Below are 19,303 nucleotides of genomic sequence, written 5' to 3'. Positions count from 1 at the left end.
AGAGATGATTCCCGGTTGTTCATTTTCCTGACAGATTCTGAATTGTAGAGAATCTGGTAGAGGGTGAGGGTTCAGACTTGCATCAAACAGCATAGCTATATGCAATATGTTGCTCTACTGATCATTGGTTTACAACTTGGCATGAAACCAACTCACCAAGCAAAACTAGGCAAAGTCTGATCATTGCTTTCCACAGGAAACCATTACTAGTGTGGTTTGTAAGTGTGTGCCAGTTATGATTCTTTTCTTTTAGGAGATTTCAACCACCTTCATGTTTGTGTGATGGTGGTGTTAGTGTATATATATAAGCTTGGAGGTTTGGAGGGGGCTTGCCCCCTGCAAAAAAAAAAAATGTTCATATTTTTTCAGTGTTTGATTTGTTGAACATTTCTGTTCAGTGAATTGGTTCTTCAGGAATTTGTAACTCGAGTACTCACTGCGGAAACCAAGCACTGTGCTGTGGCTTAGTTGAATTAATTTATATTTCAGAACTTTCAATGGAGTACCTCAAAAAGAGTAACTGAGAAAATTATTTTTATGAAGGGCTAATTGAGGTTCACATTTTTCAGGAACAGAATGATCCATACAGCTACCCACTTGATCAGCTGCTAACATGAAGTTCATAATCTGAGGTGAGCAGTCATAACACCTTTTGTTAAAAGGATAAATCCAAGGTGAGAGGATAACAAATTACCTTTAAAATGTGGTTTTGGGGATAAGTCATTTCTAGTAAATAAACAAAACTTCCAAGTAAATTGATAAACTCTGAGGCAGTGAACACAGGCCTGAGTAGACTTTGTTTTTCTATCCCAGCCATTGCAGCTGAACTTAATCAGCAGAGAGAGGTTTGAATCAGGTGTGAAGGCATTGTAGCACAGGCAGGCAGGGGTCCTGGGTAATAGAAATGACCGTGGTTAGAAGTGAGGATAGCAGACTGCAGTTAACTGACTCACAGGTCTGAATATAAAACCAGGGTCTGGGATACAATGTTCCTGGGAGACACAGACATACTGCAGAAGCTAGCAATATCCTCAATTTTAACAGCAAATCATAGTATGCACACTGAAAGGCTGATAAAATAAGAATAAATAGTATACACAAAACAACTAACATAAGTTTCTTCAGTAGGACAAAATGTATTCTACCACAAATTAAAATAGTATACAAAAAGTTTCGAATTTAAATTAGGATGCAATATTCCCAAAACAAAAATAATGAAACAGTGACTTCAGTTCTAAGCAAAACAGGAATATCTGAAACAAAGTTCAGCAATCATTCAGTAATATCACCCCACCCCCACATGTGTGCCAGTAATAACAATACTTAGTTACAGCTACACTCCATTACATTTTCTAGTTCTGGAATAGATCTTGTTCGCAGTCCCACAAGCCTTATTTTACATTTATTTTTTCTCTTAGACAAAAATCAGAGAATAACATTTATTGATGATATAAAAAGTCTTGTATTACAGCCTGAATGACTTTAGTAAACTTTGGCCTGTAAGGTTTATTTGATCCTTTTTGCCACATTTTTCACATTGTAAAGCAATGAAACATAACAAGAAGACAGAATCTGTGCAGACATTTAGAAAGATCTGCCATTCTACTTTTATATAATGCTTGTTAATTGTTTATTCCCTAGCAGTCTACAGCGCTAAGATACAGGAAAGCCTATGCCTCTTATCCTTCCTATGCTTGGAGGATGTTTTGGAGTGTGCTGACATAATTTTCTTGAACCATTGCCTGTTTTTTCTTTCTTGCAGCTGTTGAGCTGAACAAATGCATTATGTATGAATGAGTAGTTTTACGAGGGTACAATCTGTTATGCAAAACTAGTCATCTATTTGAATCACTGCCTTTTTTAAAATGTTAATTTCAAAGCACTATTTATTTTCTTTTCATCCTGTACCATATGTAGCCTTTCACCTTCTTTTGTTTTGTTTGCCTATCATATATAGTTATAATCTATGCATACAGAGAATTTTGTTTCAGATTTCTCATCTCCAAGTAACCCCCACCCATTACTGGAGTGGTGTCCACATTCCATTAGTATTAAGCATATTACTTAACTTCCATGAAGTAAAGGAAACATTTGAGATTATAATTCCCAAGGTCATCCAAACGTATATATCATTAAAAGTTATTCCACTGCATAGCTTATGTGAAAGAAGAAACTGTAAGGCAATTATGCCTTGCATGTTTGCGCTGTCTTTTCAATATGCAATGGAATATGTTTGCTCATGGTTCTGTTTGTATCATATGTGGAATAAAGTTCCACTTAGCATTCTGTGTAATCGCCAGATGATATAATATGCCCTGTGGGTAGATGTCTTATACAGAAATGCTTCACTTTATATTGGTGCTTACTCAAACTTTAGGGTTTTGCAAACCAGAGGAACTTGGTGACTAATGTGTCACCCAGCATAACCCCTGTGAAACATAATAAACTAAGATTAAATTTAACACAATTTCTCAAAATGAGCAGATGGTCTGAATGGCTGCTGTGCATTGCATGTATCTTTCAATGCTTGGACAGTAAAAGACAATGAATAGATCTTTATCTAGAGGTATAATGTTGTTCTATAACTAAGTCATGCTTGTGTGTAACTTTGTAGTGATTTCCTGTTTGCATACGTTTAATCAGTAATAAGATTGCCTACAAAGAACTGTGATCTGCTGTATATTTTGACATGTAAAGCCAAACTAGGCAGTTAATTTAGAGTCATCTGAAAAAGTCCCATCTTGCTTACCTATGAATATTTTGCTCAGTTTCTCTGCTAATAATTTTTTTTTTACCTATATGGTACCTGGGTAAGACCACTAGATGTATTGCCCCATTTTAGGGGTGATTAAGTAACTTGCACAGAGTGACACAGTAAGCAAATGAAGGCAGACGGGCTCAAACCCTTTACTCTAGGCATGGGAAGTAGCTTATTAAAAGTCCAGAGCTGTAGTTCTCCTGACAAACTGCCAGACAATTCATGGCTACAGGGCTGGCCTTAGCTGTTACAAGGCCCAGTTTGAACCATTCCGGTTGCACTGTACCCTTGGCCTTGCCCCCTTCCCACCTCCTATCCCACTCCCCACAGTGGCCTTCTGGACTTAAGGTATACTCAGATTAGGTATATTGTGTTTATTAACTTATATTTTGACACAAATCACATTAAAATAAAACTTGTGAAAACATAGTGTAGAGTAATAACTTTAGGCTGACAGTAGACGGCTGAGGTGGTTTGGGCACCTAGTGAGAAGGGTGCATCCTACAGGAAGTGTACCAGGCAATATGTAGTGGGAACAGGACCTGAAATAACCAAGGAAATGCTGGAAGGACTGCATCTCTCAACTCAGCTGGGAAGTCTTGGGGATCCCAAAGTAAGAACTGCTGACAATTGCTGGGAGAAGGTAAGTCTCAATGGCCTTGCTCAGGTTGTTACCGCTGAGATCATCTCCAAGGAAAGTACTTTATAAAATGGATGGATGGATGGATGGATGGATGGATGGATGGATGGATGGATGGATAAACAAATATGATATTAATGAAAAAGGTGGTTATATGTATATATCTATATTAAACTTTTAAATCAAACATTTGACTGCTCAAGTGGCAGCTGAAATCTGTGTATAATCAAAATGCCTTTGTTTTTTCTGCAATAACAAATAATAGTAAGCTTGTAAATGTACTGAATTATACAAAAATAAGTTAAGGCAGTATAAATGAGTTTGCTACAGTTTAAAGGAAAAAACTTTTTTTTTGTTTTTTTTTTTTTTGCAACAAAGCTGGGTGTTGTAGCACTCTGTATATGTTGCAAGCAGTTTGCTATATTTTAAAAAGAAAAAAATATTTTTTTTCTTCAAGTTTTGAGACAAGTTTTTTTATGTAGGGAGGGACGCAGGAGCAGAGAATGGCACTGGGTGCAAAATAACTAACGACACTTCTGCAACAATGCACTGAGCCCATCTATAATGATGTAATGATATTACATATTCCAATCACAAGGATATAGCCAACATATTAATTGACAAATTTAATGCGAACTTTGCCCTCATTTATCCACATTACCCCCAGTATTTCTGAAAATTTATTTTTCCCTGAAATCACCTTGGAGCAAGTCTTAAAATGAAGACTAAAAGTAATACTTCCATGGGAGCAGACAGTATACCAGGCTACAGTCTCATCAGTGCCAGGCATGCACTATTTGTGCTTTTACATAAACTGTCCAACCTCAGCCTATCCATAGGGTTTGTACCTGATGTCTGAAGAACAACCATTCTGTCTCTCCTATGTAAGGGTGGCCCCTCTACACATCCAAGCCATTACAGGTCCATCAGCCTCACAAGCCTTATATGCAAAACCATGGAAAATATCATAGCATAACTTATTTATGCAGACACAGGCAACTTAACTGCTCTAAATCCCAGTCAATCTGGTTTTGTGAAGGGGAAGTCCTGTCTACTGAACCTAGGAAGCTTATTTGAGAAGGTTACAGTAACTGTGTATAGTGGTCACTCTGCATACTGCTTATCTTGATCTGTCTGAGTCTTTTGATACTATCTGTCATGATAGTATCATGAAAAAATAGACAAACTTAATGTAAACTCATTATATTATATGTTGGACCATTGAAGTGTAAAAATGTATTTGAATAAGTGGGCTTCCTATAAATTTCCCCCAGGTATCTGTTATTAATTCTATCCTGCTTCAAATGTACATCCAGAAATGTTATTAAGTCTGTATCAAACTGGAACATAAATTCCGGGAATGTGGTGGTGTTATAAATTTTTTTACGGAAATGCTGTTTCTGTCTCAACATCCCCTTTCCAAATGACAAAGATATCATCAAGGTACCTGGTATACCAGAAAATCTGCTTCATAATATCCCCATCCTTGAATAAATATTCTCTCTCCCAAAAGGCCATGACTGCATTCACGAAGCTAGCTCTGCAGGGGGAGCCCATCGCCATCCCACTTTTTTGTAAAAAATATTCATTATTAAACAAAATGAAGTTATTACTAAGGATGATGTCCAACAGTCTTTCAGTGAGGTTAATTTCACTTGGATCTGTTCTCTTAAGTAATAAGAAATCCACCACCCAGCTTATCCCTATATCTTGTGGGATAACTGTGTATAAGTCTCTAATATCCACTGTCAGGAAGTTAGTCTCCTATAAAATCCAATGTATTAATTCCCTTTAGGAAGCTCCATGAATCTTTGCAAATTTGACCCTCTGTGGAAGGGTATTTCTTAAGTTTATTATCAATTAATTTTGCACATGCATAGGTTAACGAATTATGCCCATACACGATGGGTCTCATGGGTGGGTTCTCCAGGTTCTTATGAATTTAAGAGCTCTGAAGATAACAGGCACAAATGGTGAAATTATGTTCAAAACACTAAGTATCAACATCTATACTGGCCTCAATAAAGAGGTCGTTGATATATGATTTCACCCGCTGGTAAGCCCCATTTACTTCATTTAATTATACCCTAACATAGGCATCCAAATCCAAAATTTGTAACATTCTGTAATTATACTCCATAATGTCCATAAAGACCAGCCCACCCTCTCTTATTGGGTTTCATAACCCTTACCTTCTGGCTTTTTAGCAATTCAAGAAGTTGTCTATCCTGCAAGGAAAAGTTATATTCCACATTCCTAGGTACTCATTTAGTCAACAATGCCCTTATATCAATTTCACACAATTTATCAAAAGTACTTAATAAGGGGTGCAATGAAGGATTGAATAAACTCACAACTCTACATTCATTAGTCATTGAATAAGTGTTGCCTAATAAAATATCAAGATTTAACTTGCGTAGATATATTTTGAAGTCCAATAATATCCTGACTATATCTGCCCCCATAGTAGGAACAAAACCCAGTCCTTTTGATAAAAGTTCAACAAGTTGTTCATCAATAACAAATGATGAAAAATTATAAACTTTAAAGTCTCCTTCGGTGTTAGTAATAATCAGTGGTTTATTTTCCTGTATTCCAATGTCCATATTAACTATCTCCGATGATGATTTTGTTTCCTCATATGTTGTGTGCGGCTATTGCCTGCTTGCTAATTCAATTGGTTGCTCCTCTGCGATGCTGGAAAATCCCATTGGTTACCCTGATTATTAGCATTATGTTTCTGCTCATAATTTTCATGCTGCTCATGAATACATTCATTTCTCCTCACTGGTGGACCATTGCTGTGGTTACTATCAACATGATTAAGTTGTATGGAGACATTTGTTGAATTACAGGGACTAATAGTGTCATTTAACTCATTCCCGTCAATGTCACCATTAATAGTACCCCAAGTCTGAGAAGTTGGAGGCGCAGGATAGGCATACCCATTACTAAAGTCATGCCTATCCCTCTCAAGTTTTTTTAGTTTGATTTCATTTATTTTATTTAACTGCTGTATTGTACTGGAAATATACCTACAGTACTCGAGTTTGTATCTCAAAAAGTCCCCATCCATTTTTATTTCATTATCCAATTTCTCTAAATCCAATTTTAATATGTCCGCCTGCATATTGTAATGCTTCATTAAGACTTCCAAAAATGTGCAGCCCTGACTAACAGCTGCAATAAGTCTCTATGGAAGCTGGAATCCTTTTCCAGCCCTGTAGGGTATCTCCACTGCCGTAAACCTTTAGGGTTGTGTTTACATCTGCAACTTCTTATATTTTAGCAGGTTAAAACTAAACAGTTTAAGCTTGGCCATAAAATCATTATGGTTATGCAATGTTTCATGCATATTATGCTGTAAATTCTCATCACTCTAGCAAAACTCGCTCGGTTCTCTTAAAAATTCTGAAGAAAACAGGCACAAGTGGTGAAATTATGTTCAAAAAACTGTAAGTATCAACATCTATACTGGCCTCAATAAAGAGGTCGTTGATATATGATTTCACCCGCTGGTAAGCCCCATTTACTTCATTTAATTATACCCTAACATAGGCAACTGAATCCAAAATTTGTAACATTCTGTAATTATAATCCAAAATGTCCGTAAAGACCAGCCCACCCCCTCTTATTGGGTTTCATAACCCTTACCTTCTGGCTTTTTAGCAATTCAAGAAGTTGTCTATCCTGCAAGGAAAAGTTATATTCCACATTCCTAGGTACTCATTTAGTCAACAACGCCCTTATATCAATTTCACACAATTTCTCAAAAGTACTTAATAAGGGGTGCAATGAAGGATTGAATAAACTCACAACTCTACATTCATTAGTCATTGAATAAGTGTTGCCCAATAAAATATCAAGATTTAACTTGCGTAGATATATTTGAAGTCCAGTAATATCCTGGCTATATCTGCCCCCATAGTAGGAACAAAACCCAGTCCTTTTGATAAAAGTTCAACAAGCTCTTCATCAATAACAAATGATGAAAAATTATAAACTTTAAAGTCTCCTTCAGTGTTAGTAATAATCAGTGGTTTATTTTCCTGTATTCCAATGTCCATATTAACTATCTCCGATGACGATTCTGTTTCCTCATACGTTGTATGCGGCGATTGCCTGCTTGCTGATTCATTTGGTTGTTCCTCTGTGATGCTGGAAAATCCCATTGGTTACCCTGATTATTAGCATTATGTTTCTGCTCATAATTGTCATGCTGCTCAGAAATACATTCACTTTTCCTTACTGGTGGACCATTGCTGTGGTTACTATCAAAATGATTAAGTTGCATGGAGAAATTTTTTGAATTACCGGGACTAATAGTGTCATTTAACTCATTCCTGTCAATGTCACCATTAATAGTACCCCAAGTCTGAGAAGTTGGAGGCGCAGGATAGGCATACCCATTACTAAAGTCATGCCTATCCCTCTCAAGTTTTTTGAGCTTGATTTCATTTATTTTATTTAACTGCTGTTCTGTACTGGAAATATACCTACAGTACTCGAGTTTGTATCTCAAAAAGTCCCCATCCATTTTTATTTCATTATCCAATTTCTCTAAATCCAATTTTAATATGTCCGCCTGCATATTGTAATGCTTCATTAAGACTTCCAAAAATGTGCAGCCCTGTCTAACAGCTGCAATAAGTCTCTATGGAAGCTGGAATCCTTTTCCAGCCCCGTAGGGTATCTCCACTGCCGTAAACCTTTAGGGTTGTGTTTACATCTTACACATTCCCTAAAGTAATTTACTTCCAGCTGCAACGTCGTATATTTTAGCAGGTTTAAACTGAACAGTTTAAGCTTGGCCATAATATTATTATCGTTATGCGATGTTTCATGCATATTATGCTGTAAATTCTCATCACTCTAGCAAAACTCTCTCGGTTCTCTTAAAAATTCACTGAGAACTGGGATATTATCTTCCACCATTGTGAAGGTATTATGTTGTTCAACAGTGCCAAAAGTATTACCTTTCAGCTGCTCCCCTTCTCATACACTGAACATAAAATTGTAACTAGTGGTTTCCACTAGTTCCAGGGGTTGGGAGGGTGGCCTAATGGTTAAGGTGTATGCCTTACAAACACAAGGTGCAGGGTTTGAGTCTCACAAGGGATAATTGGCTAAGCTTAAAATGGCTTGCAAGGGCAGTTAGCTTAGTACTAACCTATGAACCTATATGCACTGGGGCCTCTCCTTTTTGGCATTCATTTTACAGGCATCCGGTGCATTATCCCAGAAGTATAGTTGACCAAGTTTGCTGATGACTGCAAGCTGGGTACTGTTCCACTCATCCACTGACACTAAACAGCTTCAGCAAGGGCAGGAATATGTATATATCCAGTATACTAACAATAGTCTCAAGTTAAATGCAAAAAATGTGCAGTATTGTAATATTTGGCTAAAAAAACAGTTTTAAATAGTACTCCTCTTCAGACAGACACAATCATCAGACACCTGGCCACTTATGTTGACAATTCTTTCTGATTCAGTCATCAAGTTTCCTCTATAGATAGAAAATCCTTCTATCTGTCTCAGTTAATTTCCTTGGAAATGTCTTCAAGATCTAAAGACGTCATCCTGCCACTGTACTTTCTTTATCAGAACTATAACACAATACAAGACACCCTTTGATATGTAGAAATTAAAGCATATTGCTCAAAAAGAAAAGCCCCAAAACACATTATTCAGAAGATTAAAGGCCTTAAATGTTTCAGCTATTGCAGCAGATCAGCAGGACTGCCATTATTCTTGGTAGCCTACAGGTGGCCTGTGTTTTGCTATATGAACCATAAAAAATGCACTCTTACTTGACCTTCTCTTTCTAGCAAAATCATTGATTCTGAAAACACCCACATGGACCTAAGTCTATACAAACAAATAAACAAGACTCTCTAGAGAGAGAAGTTCTTATCTCAATGTATTTCCAGCCATTGGAATAAGTTATCTCTACAAGTCAAAGTACTTCTCTGACTACCTTTAGACTGGATGGACAGACACAAATTTACTATGGGATTGTCATGTACAGCCCTGCTCAACTATTAGGTGCTTGAAAAGAAATTCACAAACATTTAAGTGCATGTGGTTAAATGTGTGTATGGCCAGGCCTCTTATGTTTTTTATGATGCTTGCCTAGTATTGTTCCAATGTCCCTATCTGGGAAGGAGGGGCATTTTTGGGTGGGGTGATCTTTACACAGGCATGTGTAATAGAGAGACTTGCATAAATACAGAGTAACAAGATATCAAGAAAAATCAAATGGAGCCGAAGAAGGACAGCTGATATATGGAGAGACAACAAATGGCAATGTACAAAAAAATAAGCAAAATATGGAAAATTAATAAACATGAAACTGAAGTACAACTGAAAGACATGTTTGAATCTTTAAAACAAGACAGACATATACTTCCACAGGAAGGGAAAACTATTTTTTTTATGATTTTTTTTCAGAATTCAAAACCATCATAAACAAGGTGTTCATGCTAGTAAGAACTGTGCAAATAAATCTACATCTAACAGCAACAGGAATTTTCAAGCATCTATCTCTTTAAAACCAGTGGAAAATACACAGAGAGGTGATGCTACCGTCGTGAGACCTGTGGTAAGGCAACTAGATGATGTTGGAGAAGAAGGGGTTTTAGCAACACTCTGTTGGATTTTCCTGAGCTACCTTTACATTCATCTAATGATAATGCTTTGTTTACTAACAACAAAGTAAATGGTTCAAAAAACTACTATCGAAGAACTGGAAGAAATTACACCAATCACAGCGCGGGCCGGAGCAGGGGGAGAAAACGTTAGCCCCTAACAAACAAACTGTGAGTGGGAGTTTAACAATATTTAATCTATCTGACTATCCATTAAACAGTTTTTAACAAAAGGGTTTGGAAATAGGGATGAATCTCATTCCTAGTCATAGAGCAAATGTATATAGACCTATCCTTGAACTGAAAATTTTCACCAGGAAGCTCAATTTAAATTACTTACTTAGTGATGTGCATGTAAATACTATGTATAAAAGACCTTCAGTTTACAATACTACATTGCATCACACCTTAAAAAATTTTGAGCAGTTTTGTGAAGGGGACATTGGACAGGCCCTGGACACAAAGATTTAGAAACCTTATTACAACTTGAATCTAAATGAAAGGAATGCATTGAAACAACGAACAAATTTAAAGCAACTAATGTTTATGAAGGTGGACGGAGGGGGGGGCTTGTCATTGGGAATGCGGAGACTTATCATACAGCTATTGAAAGTATGTTGAATAATATTGATGGATACCAACAGGTACCATTACCTGAAGCACATAAAAGTTGTAAACATGTACACAGCTGCTTGTATGATTTTCTTATGGATGGTTCAATAAATACTGACTTATTTAATTTCTTGGTAGTAGAACATTCAAAGATAGGTGTTCATTTTGGTATACCTAAAATCTACAAAAGTACACAAAACCCCCGTTTTAGACAGATGGTGTCTGCCCCTAATGGTAGTACAGAAGGAATATTACTACTTTTAGATTCCATTTTAAACCCATTTGTTGAAAGGCTTTCCTCTTATTTAAGAGAGTCTTGGGATTTCTTAGAAAGTATTGGGATCTTTAGTAACAACTATAAGTTCAATGAACAGAATCATTATATATTGACTGTGGACATCATGCCCCTATTCACTACTATTCCACAGCAGGAGGGTGTTGAATGTGTAAGGTTATTTTTAAATAAATACACTGACATTGATAGTGGAACCATCAGTCTTTATTGTGCACTATTAGAAATGTTATTAGAGAATAACAGTGTGTGCACAAAGTTTCCATCACTAATGCCACCACTACACGTGGGGGTCCTTTTCTGCATGGTCTGCCCCTGGGGTCTCAGATTTCTGATCTATGATGGCCTGTTTGTTTTGTTCATTTCTGTTTAATCAACTGCATTTAAACAGCAAATATATAACCATTTTTTCACAAACTACTTTATACCTCTCAACCGTCAGCCTGCTGGTGTGTGATAGGATATTATAGCACATGTGACAAATGACAAAAAGGATTTATAGCAGTGTTCAGACAGTGACTGGCTTTGACGGTTTACTTAAACTAAGAACATAGTTTTTAGTGCTATATAAGCCTCTCAGATTTTTTTTCTCAATAGTTCTGGACAAAACCAAAACTAGTGGTGGGCAAAGGCCGAAAATCAGGGACACTTTTTAATTCACTTAAAAAGGTTAGTGAAACGACAGATTTTGTACTGATGTGCATTTTCCAAACAACGAGGAGCAGAAGACTCTAATGTCTGCCATTCCTGACTGACTGTAATCCTCAGTGATTTACCAGTCAAACAAAAATATTACAAGGTTCATGGCAAAAAATATAAGGTACAGTTGGGGGCATTCTGCAAAATCAGGAACATTTAAGAGTTATGCTATTACATCATCTACCAGTACCATGTTCATGAAGTAAAGATAATAACTTAATGACCAAAAAATCTTCACTTAGGGCATTTGAGAAATGTGCGTCATGATTTGTGCAGCAGGGCTGGCCACCCAGTGGTGTAAACCTTGGCTCTAGGTGATTGTTACTGTTGAAGTGACACCCTGACCCCATGTGCAAAAATGGGATAAAGGGGTTGTGGATGGATGGATGTGAGGAAATATGAAACTTTTTTTTTTCTTTGTACTGATGATTGATATTTTACAGGTAAGTGTAATAAGCTGGACAACATGATTACAGCAGGCAACAGCAAATGCTGAAATGTGGAGAAAATTAAAACACTTCTTACTTTTACTCAGATATGTTGTATAATAAACAGGATGAGTGATTAATTAGGAAATCCCCCCAAAATAATTTTGCATTTTACTTGATATTGTAGTGTTGGATGCTCTTCGACTACAGGAAAAAGCACAGCTCTGCTCATGGAGAGCTGGCTTCCTCTGCTAAACATGTTGATGATGATGGGGTCTAAAGGGGGGGGGGGTTAGGATGAGATGAAGTTCACATAAATGTTTTCTACAGGAACAAACAGAATGATACCAGTGGGACAAGTGAATCCACTGCATGCAGAAGTTTCAAATGTTTTTTCATAGACACAACAGTATCACCAGTTTGCATCTCTGAAGTAAACAAAAAATAAATTAATTTTATTGGGTTTTTGTTTATAAAATCAAGAATAATGATATTATAAAAAGGACAGGCATTACTTTGTTAGTCACCTCTGTATATAAGTTTGGAAAAATCATTATTCTGAAATATGGTTGATTAATACATGAGGATAAAACAATTCTTGTAGCGAGGTCTTTTCTCGTTATAAACCTTGAAGTACAAGGAAGACGAGTGACTTGAGATCAAAAAATGACTCAACAGTTTAATGCTGGGTTTTCTTCCTGTGATTTCTTGTTCCATATTTCAGTTTTACAAGTACTGTTTTGTACTTGCTTTTTAATGTGACTTAAATGCATTAAGCCCATTTACATTACTTTTAATTTACTGAATATTGTGATTGCTTTAATGACAAGCTCTGTGTTCAATGGCACAGGATTCATATTCAGGAACATCTACGTTGTAATAGAAAATATGTAGGGAAGCACATCAGCATGAAACAGTAGCTGAATGATATATATATATATATATATATATATATATATATATATATATATATATACAGACACACACACACACACACACACACACACACACACACACACACACACACACACACACACACACACACACACACACACACCATTCATATACGTTTAGTACATTTGTACTAGAGACAAAATAGTGCTTATTGCACATGGATAAAATGACTGAAAGCATATTCTATCTTTTCATTTCTTAGTATGGCATATGGTGGATTACTGATCTATCATGTTTATAGAGGAAACTGATGATTTTTATTATACAAACATCCATTGTTTTGTGCAGATTTCTGCATCCACGTAATGTTTCTGCATTAGTAACATGACAGAATGCCATTCAGAGTTAAAGTGCCCCTGTACTACTTTCTGACAGCTGTCAGAGTAGCAGATCATGTCAGCAAAATCATCTCATGTGACTTACCTGGAGAACACTAACTAAAAAATAATGCAGTGAATAATAAATTCATAATACACATAATGATACGACTGCAGTGTTTACTTCATATTCAGTGCTACCATTGGCATTTACTTCAGCAAAAACTATAAGAATGATCATCTGTCCCATAGCAGGACCACAATAAATCCTGACCTGACATTCAGATTTAAGGAAGATAGAATGGTGCAGGTAAGCCCCATGGGAGCTACAGAATGAACTTAATTAGTATTCTACATGTTAATAAAGAAAATGGCTCTGAAGAAATGCTACATGGGAGAAAGCATCTAACCAAAAATCACCTTGGCATTTTCATGAATTCAGACAGTCTGAATGCTGACTTTAAGCAATAGCTTATTAAATCTCTGGTAAAAAGGTATGCATGTGAGAGAGATGCTCTACATAAATGTGATCTATTACTTTATCTAATCACAAGTGGTTTAAAAAGGAAATCTAATCACAGATGACCTAATAGTATTCTCCAGCATATTTTACACGTTATAATAACCCTAATTTATAAGTAATATTGCAATTTATTTAATCACAGTGTATTGGATTGTGTGAGATGATGATGCAATTCCAGGGTTTTTCCCCTTTCTTCCACTGCATGTGACTGTGTTGTTGTTATATATAATTTAGGGAGGTGGGGCTGCAGGGGGGGGGCTTGCCCCCCTACAAAAACATTTGTATAGGTTCATAGGTTTATAGGTTCATACTAGGCTATCTGCCCAAGGGCATTTATAAGCCTAGCCCATAGTTATGTGGCTTTCGCCACCCCTTTAGTTTGAATAAAAACTATGCCTATCATTTTGCTGTGCCTCTGTCAAGCAGTGACGCTGAAGTAATCCCTGGGGTATATCTGCAATCTCCCATCCATTGGTCAAGATTCCTCTTGAACAAGACCAGAGAGGTGCTCTGCCTCACATGTACCGGGATTTTGTTCCACAGCATAGGGAGTCTCTGGGTGATGAATCTGTCCCTCCAGCACGTTCTATTTATAACCGTGTCAAGGTTTAAGTCTCCCGCCCTTGTGGTTCTGAGGGATCTAGATTTTTGAGGTGAAGCATATTCATCAAATCTGGGTTTGACATGGCCTTATATGTCAGGCACAGGTCACCTCTGAGCAAGCGGTATGAGACTGAATAGAGCTGGAGTTCTTTCAGTCGGGCAGCATAAGACATATTTTTGAGACCCTTTATCCTTTTGGTGAGGAACTTTTGGGGCCTTTCAAGCTGCAGCAGGTGTCTGGTCAGATACATTCGAACGGGCATTGTACTCAATCATAGGTCTAATAAGTGATGAGTACAGGGGACGATGACCTCCCTTGATCTAGATGTGAATCCCTTCATGATCAGGTGGGTGATATAGAAGGTTTTCCTAACTACTTTAGCAACATGAGTGTCAAGCGAAGGCTACTGTCAACCTGGGTCCCCAGATCTCTGATGACTTTTTCTGTGCTCAGTGGATTGCCACCTATATGGTAGCTAGGGGTAGCCTTGTTTTTCCCAAAGGGTATGACTATGCATTTTTGGCGTTTAACTTCAGGCCATGGCTCTGGCACCAGTTATCCATTTCTGTGAGGCCCTTCTGGAGGATATCTGTGTCAGATGTGTTTTCGACTATGGCCCAGTTTGCAGTCATCTGCAAACTTTGTCAGCCATAACCCTCCTGTGTTTGCTTGTACTTCAGAAAAGTAGATGCCGAACAAGAGTGGACCCAGGACTGAGCCCTGTGGGACACCACTTGTGACAGGCTTTGAGTCTGACATGGCTCCAGCAACTCTGACCCTGTGGGTTCTGTCACTTAGCCAGTTTGCAACCCATCTTGTGATGTATGGGTTTACATTCAAGCTGATGAGTTTTTCGATGATACCTGAGTGGGGTATTGTGTCAAGGCCTTTGCCAGGTCGAGGTAGGCTGTATGGACTGCCTTTCCCTCATCAATGGCCTTGGTGACTGTCTCGAAAAAGTCAACCAAGTTTAAGAGGCAGGATCTCCCTTTGACAAAGCCAAACTGAGTTGGATCCAAAGTCTGCAAGTTCCCTATGTCTTTATTTATGAGTTCCATTATGATCCTCTCCATGGCTTTGCAGATAAGGCTTGTCAAGCTAATGGGGCGGTAATTTCCAGGGTCTGTGGAGGCACCGCCCTTATGAAGTGGGACCACAGTCGCCGTGCGCCACTCCTTGGGTACGTATCCTGAGGTGAGGCTAAGATTAAACAGCTGTCCTAACTGTGGGTTTAATTCCTCATTGAGTTCATGAAGCACACAGCCGGGGACACCATCCGGTCCCATGGATGCTGTGTTTTTGCCTTAGTGAGGGCAGTTCTCACCTGGGCGTTGGAGATGTTTGGGGGCTACAATCCTCTGGAATAGATATCTCTCCTTTTGGGGAGGGGAGAAGTTTGCACTGAACCTGTCAGCCAGTATGTTGGCAATGTGTGTAGGTTCAGTAATTTTCACATCATTTTGAACTAATTCTGAGCATATCTGGGAGTTTCCTCCTAGGTTTCTAACATAGCTAAAGAAGGCCTTATGATTCTCTTTAGAGTCCTTGGCGATTTTTCTCTCAAAATTTGCCTTGGATGATTTTATGAGAGCTCTTAGTTTTTACTTATAATGATCAAAGGTGTCTTACCTTTCAAGGATTTTGCTCTATCTTGTAGTAGCTTCCTCCTTTTGTTGTAGAGCTTGTTTATGGCTGGGGTCCACCAGACTGGACGCTTGCCTTTGGTACAGAGAGTCTTAGTTTTGTTTGGGATTGCCTGATCCATGCAGTCCTGTAGGTGCTGGTAGAAGGCATTTGTAAGTGATTCAGCGGTTTGAGTAATGTTTACCACTGGCTCAGGGGCCTTAAAGGAGACCACACTAGTTTTTAGAAGTGTGAAATCGGCTTTTGAGAAGTTTTTCACTGTGGTCTTTTTGTTTCAGGTGGGGCGGGATGAGGACCTCCAGCGAGATTAGTTTATGATCTGATCTCACCAGTGAGGGTATACTTCGGTGTTGAACATTTTGATCCCATGTTCGTGATGATGAGATCAAGTATGTTTTCTCCTCTTGTGGGGATGGTGACTAGTTGTTCCATGGCATTTGAGTTTATGAACTCCAGGAATCTTTGGGTTAGAGTGTTCGGGCTTGAGTAGTGTTCCCAGTCTATATTAGGGTAGTTAAAGTCACCTAGTATGATGGTGTTTGGAGATACATTTATACCCTCCAATGTTTTCAGGAAGGCCATGTGAGGTTCCTGAGTTTGAGAGGGTGGCCTGTAACATGCTACAAATTGCAGAGCAGTCTTGCCTATGGTTAATTGCACCTGGATGGTCTCCGATGCATCATGCGTTGCCACCAACCTTGAGGTGTGGGTGTCCTTTATGAATATGGACACCCCTCCTTTCTTGGTGTTGTCCGGATTTTGGGGCGGAACGCATGATATGAGGTGAAACCTGTTAGTGCTGGGGTACTCTCAGGAGCCTTGAACCAGGTTTCTGTCACAGCACAGACATCGATGTTCTCCATATTGAGAAGGGCCTCGAGTCGTGCATCTTGAGATTGAGACTTCTGGCATTGAGCAGCATTACCCTTAGTTTTTTCCTTTTTGGTGTTCTAGGGTGGTAGGTTTAGAATTTGAGCCTTGCCTAAAAAAGGCACTATGGGGGTGGCAAGAGCCTTTGCCAATATCCGGAAGCCCAGGGGTGACAGGTGCAAGCCGTCCCTTGCGAAGCAGTGTGGCTTGTCCAGCATGTCATCCCAGGCAGACAGACATTGGATCCCCTTTGAATGACACCAGAATTTAAGCCAATTATTAAAGCTGATCATCTTATCACTGTATTGTGGCATCATTCTAGGTGAAGGTAGGATACTGCTCAAGGTCAGGGTCATACCTGCCTGGGCTACATAATCAGAGAGCTCCTCGATGTCCCTTTTCATGTAGTCCAAGGAGGTACGTCTCAGGTCGTTGACACCAGCGTGGACAATGACTGAGTCGTACTTGTACCTGCTGTTGAGAGACCTGAGTGCTTGCGTTATGTGGCGGATTCTAGCGCCTGACAGGCAGCTTACTGTGACCTTCTCTTTACTCAGTCTGGTGAGCGGACGCCAGTGTGTCTGACTATGGAATCACCAATGACAAGTGTGTCTGGCATTTTGTTTGGCCTTAAGGGCTGTGACTGTTTGACACTCTGACTGTGTGGTCTTTGTGTTGCATGTGTTGGGTCGTGAGGTGGTAGTTGTTTGGGTGTCTGCTTTGGTGGCCTCTGCTGTTTTGGTAAATTTTTGATCAGAGCCTCCGAGTATGTCTTTGTGTGAGTATGTGTATGATTTGAAGTTGTGATGGTACCATGTGTGACTGGGTATGTATTGTGTGTGGTTACCTTCTCCTCCTGTCTGGTCTTGCCAGTCCTATGTTGAGAGAGCTCAGCCTCCAGTTTGGCCGTATAGTTGCATCTCTCGCATGTATTTGTGTTTTGTGGGAGAAGGAGAGGATTGTCTGTGTACATGAGGCAGTTGTAACAGTGCCTCAATATTCCCAGGTTCACCAGTTGAGCTGGAGAGGACACTAGCAACTGATCCCTCGACATACTAGAAGTAGTAGATAAAGAGACTTTCAAAGGACTCCGGGGAAGTGGGTTTTAGGCTGGTGGGGTACTATCTATAATAAGAGTGCTTTATCAAGGTGCAAGTACTGTAGGAGTAAGTGCTAGGCTTTACAGATAGAGAATAGTCTACTTGGGAATCAAGTAGAGATGAACTTTTCAGTTATAGGATATGCTGGTTAGATCAGCAGTACAGCTCGAGGAAGGTAGTTTTAAGGGAAAATTGGAAGAGTGGAATTTAGATGGCCCAAATAGTTTAACCTTGTTTAACCGCCGCTGCTCTTGTGTGCAACAGTGGTAACTCCGCGCTAAATCGCGCTTACGCGCTTACTAAACACACACACACACACACACACACACACACACACAAATATATACATATATATATATATATATATATATATATATATACATATATATATATATATATATATATATATATATATATATATATATAAAATGGAGTATACTTTGGAAGTATTAACAGAGGTAAAAGACTTGGTGCAAGATGCCACCTTACAATACACTGTGTGTGTGTGTGTGTGTGTGTGTGTGTGTGTGTGTGTGTGTGTGTGTGTGTGTGTGTGTATCTATATACATACATATATATATATATATATATATATATATATATATATATATATATACGGTTCTATCTGACTACGTCGACAAGTCAGAACGCCGACAGCGAGAACACCGACGCCAGAAGATCGAAAACGGAGAAGACCGACGGATCAAAACCCCGACGCTGAGAACATCGACATGGGAAAAGGCTGTGGATGTATGCGGTAGTGACGGACGGTAGGCGAGTAAGGTAAGTGTGCGACTGTGATAGTTTGTGGGTTGGGGCGGTTAAGTGAGTTAGGGTTAGAAGCGGCTAGGTAAGTGTGCGACTGTGGTAGTTTGTGGGTTAGGCGGTTAAGTGAGTTAGGGTTAGAGCTGGCTAGGTAAGTGTCGACTGTGATAGTTTGTGGGTTAGGGCGGTTAAGTGAGTTAGGGTTAGCGCAGGTTAGGTGAGTGTGCGATAGTGGCGGACCTTAGGGTTAGGGTTTGGGTTAAGGTTGTAGGTAGTTGTGTATGTGAGGTTTAGTGTTGGTTTGTAAGGATTTTGGTGTGCTTGTGTTGTGTGTGTGCTTTTTGGACCGGGGATTTGTTTTGTTTGTTGCTTGTCGGGATTATGGTGTGTCGGGCATGTGAGGTTTCGTGTTTGTGAAATGTCGGTTATGTGGTGTCGGTGATTTCG

This window comes from Protopterus annectens, chromosome 3.part1 (genome assembly GCF_019279795.1).
Source record: "Protopterus annectens isolate FY-2018-M chromosome 3.part1, PAN1.0, whole genome shotgun sequence".
NCBI classification, from domain to species: Eukaryota; Metazoa; Chordata; order Ceratodontiformes; family Protopteridae; genus Protopterus; species Protopterus annectens.
The sequence above is the reverse complement of the archived record's forward strand: the minus strand, read 5'-3'. Positions refer to the sequence as shown.